Here is a 7,215-nt window from a genome sequence, read left to right as displayed (position 1 = left end):
TAGATTTAAGTTGTCCTGCATTGTTTGTAATCCTTTTTTCCCTTGTTTTTTCATGTTGTTCACGTTACTTCCCAGCTCTATTTGATTGCTGTGTTTCTGCTCTCTCCTATAGATTTGTTTTGGTTTTGTATATCTCTGTTGTCTCTCCTTTGTGTTGATAGACTATGCCTGCTAAATTGGATTCCGCTGGGAAGGAATTCTGACGGCCGAGCTCCAGTGACATCACCTCTCTGCTATGGCGGGCCCCAGGCTCCTTGCTGGGGTGTCCGAAGTGGGGGGTGGGACTGGACTGTCTCTGGTTGGTTTCAGCTCCTGGTTGGCTACTTCATGGCTATAGACCTCTTCCTAGAGTCTCTGTGCCATACCTGCTGGGCCGCACCTCAGGGTCTAGCCGCGCGATCGCTGGCGGGCAGGCAGTCTCCAGCCGCCCAGTCGTGGGGGTCGCAGGCGGGCGTTCTCTAGCCGCCCAATCGCGCAGGCAGCGGGTGGGCGGTCAGTTGCCGGCAGGCGGGCAGTCTCTAGCGGCCCAGTCGCGTGGGCGGTCGCCGGCCGGTGGGCGATCTCTAGCCGCCCAGTCGTGTGTTCAGTCGCCGGCGGGTGTTGGTTCTCCAGCCGCTCAGTCGCGAGGGCCTGGCCTCTAGTCCCCTGGTTTCTCCTGCTAGTCCTGGCTTCTCCTGCTAGCCCAGTCTTCCCCTGAGTGATGCCTCTCGGCAGTTCAAACTGTACTCTGAGCCTGCAGTTTGCTGGGTGTGGAGGGTGGCTATTGGGAACCCCGGCACTCTATTGTTTTGATTTTTTCCGCTTTCCCCTCCCCTCGCGCTGGCAAGACAGGTTTCGTTTTCGCCGCTGATGGGAGGGGGAGTTGGAGGTCAGGTGTCTCTCCCTTTCCCCGCGTCTTTATGCAGGCTTGTTCTGATAATCCCTCCCCCGGAAAGCCTAGGAGAGATTTTATGGGAATTCCCCGCTGTATGGGAGTTGGGCTGAGTAGCACACACCTGTTTTATTGTTGCAATCTGTCCGAGACTGGAGGTGATTACATCAGCTCTCCAAGATGGTGGCCGCTGGCTTCCTTGTTGGAGTTTCCGTTGTGGGGGATAGAACTGGACCGCTTCCTTCCCCGTCTGAAATCCTGAACTCAGCCCGGGGCTCAGTGAGGGCACAGCTGGCAGAATTCCACAGAATCCGTAGCAACGTTTCTCTCCGCTTGCTGGTCGCTTCTCGGCGGCGCCCCGCCATCTGTAGCCGCGGGGCGGGCCGCGGGGATCCGTCAGCTTGGATCTCCGGTCGCACAGTTGGCTCGTGTTTGAGACTCAGTTACCGGACCTCGGTGCTGGAAATCCTTCCTCTAGGTTTCGGTGCACCCCGATTTTGCTGTAAATTCCTAACAAGATAGTTTTTTGTTGTTCTAACTCGTTATTCACTTGCGCAGTGATGCGGTACACGGGGTGTGATGCACTCTATTCGTGGCCATCTTGGAGTCCCTAGATCAGTCATCTTGACAATACTGTGTCTTCTGACCATGTACATGGGATGTTTTTCCACTTCTTTTTTATAAGTTCTTTAATTTCTTTCAACCAATGTGTTTAGCTTTCAGAATATAAATGTTGTACTTCCTTTTTAAATTTTATTCCTAAGTAGTTTGTTCTTTTTAATGACATTATACATGGAAGTGTTTTCTCAATTTCATTTTTGGATTGCCCGTTGTGCATGTACGGAAGTAATAATGATTTTTGTATATTGATCTTGTTTCTAGCAATGTTGTGGGACTCTTGTATTCTAATAGGTTTTAGTGGATGCTTAGGATTTTCTGTGTATGAAATCATGTCATCTGTGAACAAAGAGGTTTTCACTTTCAGCTAGCTAATTAGCCTCTTAGGACATGTGTTGTTCTCTCCCTCTCACATTTCTTTTTACCACTCTAGCACTCTGGATCCTGACATTCTCTAGCTTCTAACACAAGGGGACACTCACAGTTGTCTTTCCTTAATCATGGAATCTCTGTAGAAGTTCCAATTAAGAATCCTGTCTTATTATTTTTGATGGATCCTCATTCAGAACTGAAACTGGAGATTATCAAGCAGAATACGTGATCACTAATTTGAGTTCTCTTTAGAATATAGTCGACCTGAGGGGATGTCAGACCAGATGGCAAAATATACTGCATTTACTACACAGAGTTTGTCAACTCATCAAATACTAGAGAGCAAACATATGCACTGAGAGTAGGTATGTGTGGCAGCAGCATGTGACTTTAGGATGCTTTGAAAACAAGGAGGGTTTCCTAACCTCTGCTAGAACCCCATAAAAATGGACAAATTAAGGAACATGTAGATGCAGCTTCCTTCCTTCTTAGAGGGGCAGCTATCATAAGGACTGTGGCCCATGCAAAGATAGAATGAGAAGTGGTACTGTGGATGTGAAAGGAAATGCTCTAGCAAGCAATTATGCCAAAGTAGCAGCCTCAGCCAAAGTTATGCTCCTAAATGAACCCCAAAGAGCAAATCTAGAGTGATTCAAAGAGAGCATTACACATTATCAACGTGAAGACCCTGGTTCTGAAAAAAGAATATTAAAAATTATAACCTTCACTTGGATAATCTCTAGTGCTCCCAAAATGGCTGCTTTCTGGTATCAGATTATTTCACATGGATATTATCTACATTTCTCCATGCAGTTGTCCATCATAATACAGACAAATTGGTTACTATCTTAAATTAGTATTGGAGAAGGAACTTTTAAAAGGAAGCTTTTTAACAGGTTTTTTTCAGGTTATGGATCACCTGTCAGCATAATTCTGGAAATCCTGTAAAGGTGGGGCATGGCCAGGAGTCAAAGCCTCCAGGGCCACCCTGCACACCTTCAGGTGGGTCTTACCCAGCTTCCATTCTTAAAGAGTTGGAATATATATGTGTCAATATACATCTGTTTTCAGGATGAGCTGAAGCATTTCCTCGCTAAACATGCACAGTCCTTACAACCACTAGTAGCTGCTTGGTTTTTTCCCCCAACCTGAGGCATCCTAAGTTTCATACCAAGTGATCAAGGCACATATTTTATAGGAATCATTAGAACTCCATAAGGCATTACCCCATGTTTAAAAATGACACTGTTTTTACCATATATAATCTCCCAGAAAGCTTGAAAGAACCAACATTATCCTTAAATTAAAATGAGCAAATTTTTCAGAAACCCTTGAACTCCTAGCTAAAGGTACTACTCACAGAACTCCTTATGACTATAAGATTCACTCACCTGGGACAAAGGGGTTTTGCCTCCAATGATAAACTCTACCCTGCTATTCCCAGGCATAGAAAAGTACTGCAAAGGACTTGGGTCTAGATCCTTCCCACAGCATCTTCCTAAAGACCCTCTTTGTTATATTAAACCACAAGATTTTGTCTATTGGAAGAGTCATCAGGGAAAGGTTGAACCTCCTTGCAAGGGACCTTTCAAGGTACCACTAACAATCAAAGCACTGTTAAAAAAAAAAAAAAACTATTGCTAACTCTGGAATAAGTTATTGACAGCAGCTTTCCCAGGGATACAGATCTGTGTTGGTGCGTTGGCACAGGAAGTGATGGGCTGTTGCATTGCTCTGGATTTCTCATTGGCTTTATATGGTGGCATCTGCACCATTGCTGTTACTTCTTTCTGATCTTGGATCAATGAACAGGCTAGACATCACATTAAGGAGACCGATTTGCTCCATTCTTCTGCATGGCTACCATTTCTTATCAGAGATTATGAAGATGATATAACAAGATCATGTGCTACAGTGTACATGAACAATGGAACATTCCCCACATGGTGAAGACTGCATCTCTAGTGGTCCCTGAATTGGCCAGCCTCTCTCCAGCAAGAGAATACCAGAAGGGGGATCCATAAGCACACAAGCGGAAGATGGCCACACTACTGAGCCACAGGTCTGGCTCACACTTCCACAGCAACCATCCTGGAAGCCAGAAGGCGACCTGTGCAGCAGTCATCTCAGACATGGCCTGAACTTGGTCAATCACTGCAGCTCCTCTGTCTTTTGCCCCCACTCCCAACTCAGGACCAACCATGGAAAGTCACATATCTCCCTGAAGCAGTCACATGAGATGTCCTGCTCCCAGCTAGGTCAGCCCAGCTTTCCACGCCAACAGCTCCCAACCTGGGCACACCTGAGCTTCCTTTCATTATTTTTTTCCATTGTAAAGGTGTCTCACTCCCTGCATGCATTTGGATGTCTGCTGCAGGTGATGATGGCTGATGACTTGGTTATAGGAATTTCTGAATCATCTCTGACTGCTCTTATTTGAAAGGCCTTTATTTCCACATGTGCAAAGCCCTTTCTCTTCTAGAAAAGAAAACCAAGTCCCAGAGAAGGTCATTGAGGTGACCTCCGAATGTCTTGGAGTATTTGGCACAGATTCCTGTCCCCCTCTTCTTCCTTAGTAATTGTAGCTGAGCTCACTCCTGCTGTGTTGGACAAAGACTTTGGTTTCCAGTCTCCTCAACAGGGAGTCTATAAATGGGAGTGATACACTGCAGTTGTTTATTGAGGAATGTCTGTAATCTTCATGTTTGTTACATGTTTAATTGAAAAATAAGTGAAGAAGGATTTTTGACTGATTTGTTTGAAGGTGGGTGCTGTATAATAAAGTATTTGGCCAATCCTTGTCGCTGGTTCCTTGGAATTTCCTGAGCAACAAGAGAGCCCTTGGACCATGCATGATATGCAGAGTGGCAGCCTGGCCTTGCCAGAAGTACCAACCAAATGATTAGAGGGTTGGGGCTTTGAGCCATGTGGTATCAGTCCATCCTCTAGGGAAGGGAAGGGGGCTAGTGACTGGGTTCAACTGTGGGGTCAGGGATAGAATCCACTATACCTATGTAATGAAAGTCCAATTAAAACCCTGGACACTGATGCTCAGGTGAGCCTCCCTGGTTGGCAGTACTCTGTGTATTGTCACACATAAGTTTGTAGGTAGCCTAATGTGTTCCTGGGAAATGACAGGAGCTTTTCATTTGGAAGCTCCTAGACCTTTCCCAATCTACATCTCTTCCTTAGGCTGGTTCTACTGTGTCTCTTTCAGCTATCATTAAATTTATGATGACAATGTAATATTTTATGGTGGTGCATATCCATGATCCAGTGACTCCAGAGGCTGAGGAAGGAGGTTTTCAAGTTCAAAGCCAGACTCAGCATCTTAGAAAGGCCCTAAGCAATGTAGAGACATCTTGTCTCTAATAAAAAATTAAAAAAAAAGGTTGGGTTGGGGCTTTGACTCAGTGGTTAAGCACACCTGCGTTCAATCCCTGATACCAAAAACAAACAACAAAAACATGGCCCTTTGTCCTGAGTTCTGAGAGTCATTCTAGTGAGTTATCTAACATACAGGGGTAGTGGGAACCCCTGAATTTGTAGCCAGCTGTCAGAAATGAAGGTGGTCTGGGGACTCCTCAATCTGTGAGGGCAGCCTTGTTTAAACTACCATGTTTTTAACCCATGAAGTTTATCCCAATTCTGAGCAGTTGGCATCAGAAACTATTACAGTGCAAAATCTAAAAGCACTCAATTTCTATTACACACACACACAAACACACCACACTATCCTAAATATGAAACTATGCTAATCTATTTCTGAATTTGAAAAACAGGAGGCACCATTACATTTTTCTAAGGAAATATTTAATTGGCAGTTTTCTAGAAGGAAAGCCTTTCAAGTAGTACAAAAATATGAAATCAGCCAGGTGCACTGAGAAAACGTGGGAAAGTCAAATTCTTTTTCAAAGTAACTCCCAGCTGGTGAGAACCTACTGGAAGCTCCCTTCTCAGATGAAGCATGAGACATGGCCTTCAGCAACTGATAAAAGTGGTGAGATGATGAAGAGAAAATTCTTAAATGGTTATCACAAGACCAGAGACCCTCTGGAAGGTGTGGTCATTCATTGTAGCTCCCCACACATTAGAGATTTAGTAATTTACCAAAACATTGAATCATCTCCGTAATTCAATTTTAGAACACCCCTCCCCCTGTCCCCATAACATTGTGGTCACTCTCATTTGCCATTCTCCAGGACACCACTAAATCTCATTTGTCTCTGAAAAATGTCCTTTTCTGGACATTTCCTAAGGATAAAACCATATAATGTGGACTCTGATATCTGCCGTCTTTCACTTAGAATAATGTTTTTGAGGTTTTTATTTTTTATGACAGCCATATTTTAGTGGTTTTAGTATTAAAATAAGATTTCATTCCAAAAATTCCAAATCTAGTAGCATGCAGTTGCAATGGGAATTGCTTCGTGCTCAGATACAGACTAATTGTGGCCTCACAGAGAAGGTAATGTGCTACAGAGAAACAAGGACACAGGGTGTCCTATAGCAAGGGCCTTCAGTCTCATCCCCAAACTACAGCTGAACCCACGGGAGGAGGCCAGCCCAGGAAGGTCTGCAGGGCAATGCTCTCTAAAGATCCATCTCCTAGCCTAATCATGGCTGGGCTAGGTCACTGATGGCTGACCACCTGCTCAGCCTTGTCACTCTGGCCCCTGTGACACCCCTCCCCGTGATCCACAGGATGTGGTGACAAAGGACAGGCACAGTTAAACATTGACCTCCGCAGGTAGAAGTCACTAGGCAGGCCATTTTTAGCTTCCTTTCAGCTCATGTGGTGGATTTCAAATCTGAAAGGAATTTTCCTCACCTTCCTTCAGCTCCTAGGGTTTTTCTCTGGGGTGAAGAATTGATGTATGCTGAGTTCTGAGTTATACTAGTGGGTTTTCTCAGTTTTACCAAATTCAAAGAGTTGCTAGGCACAATGGCATGCACCTGTAGTCCCACACACTGAGGCAGGAGGATTGCTGGAATTCAAGACCAGCATGGGCAAAACAGCAGGATCCCATCTCAAAAAAAAAAAAAAAAATCTTAATAATACTAACTTCTAGCATGGTAGACTAGGAGCTTGATAGACCCACTTGCCTAAAAGGTTCTACAAATTATCCAGTATAACAAAGAGCAGAAGAGCCAGCAGAGGCTCCCCACATGGTCCACATTCCAGGGTTGTAACCAGCAGGGGGAGCTCTCCAGCTTCTGAAGGGATGGCTCCATCCCCGACACCCCCGCCCCACCCCGCCAGGGTTCTCTCCAGTATGAATTCTCTGATGTGTAATAAGGGATGAGCCCTGATGAAGGCTTGCCACATCCACACCTCCAGCTTTCAAAGGGTA

This window comes from Marmota marmota, unplaced genomic scaffold (genome assembly GCF_001458135.2).
Source record: "Marmota marmota marmota unplaced genomic scaffold, marMar, whole genome shotgun sequence".
Taxonomy (NCBI): Eukaryota; Metazoa; Chordata; class Mammalia; order Rodentia; family Sciuridae; genus Marmota; species Marmota marmota.
This window is presented reverse-complemented; position numbering follows the sequence as displayed.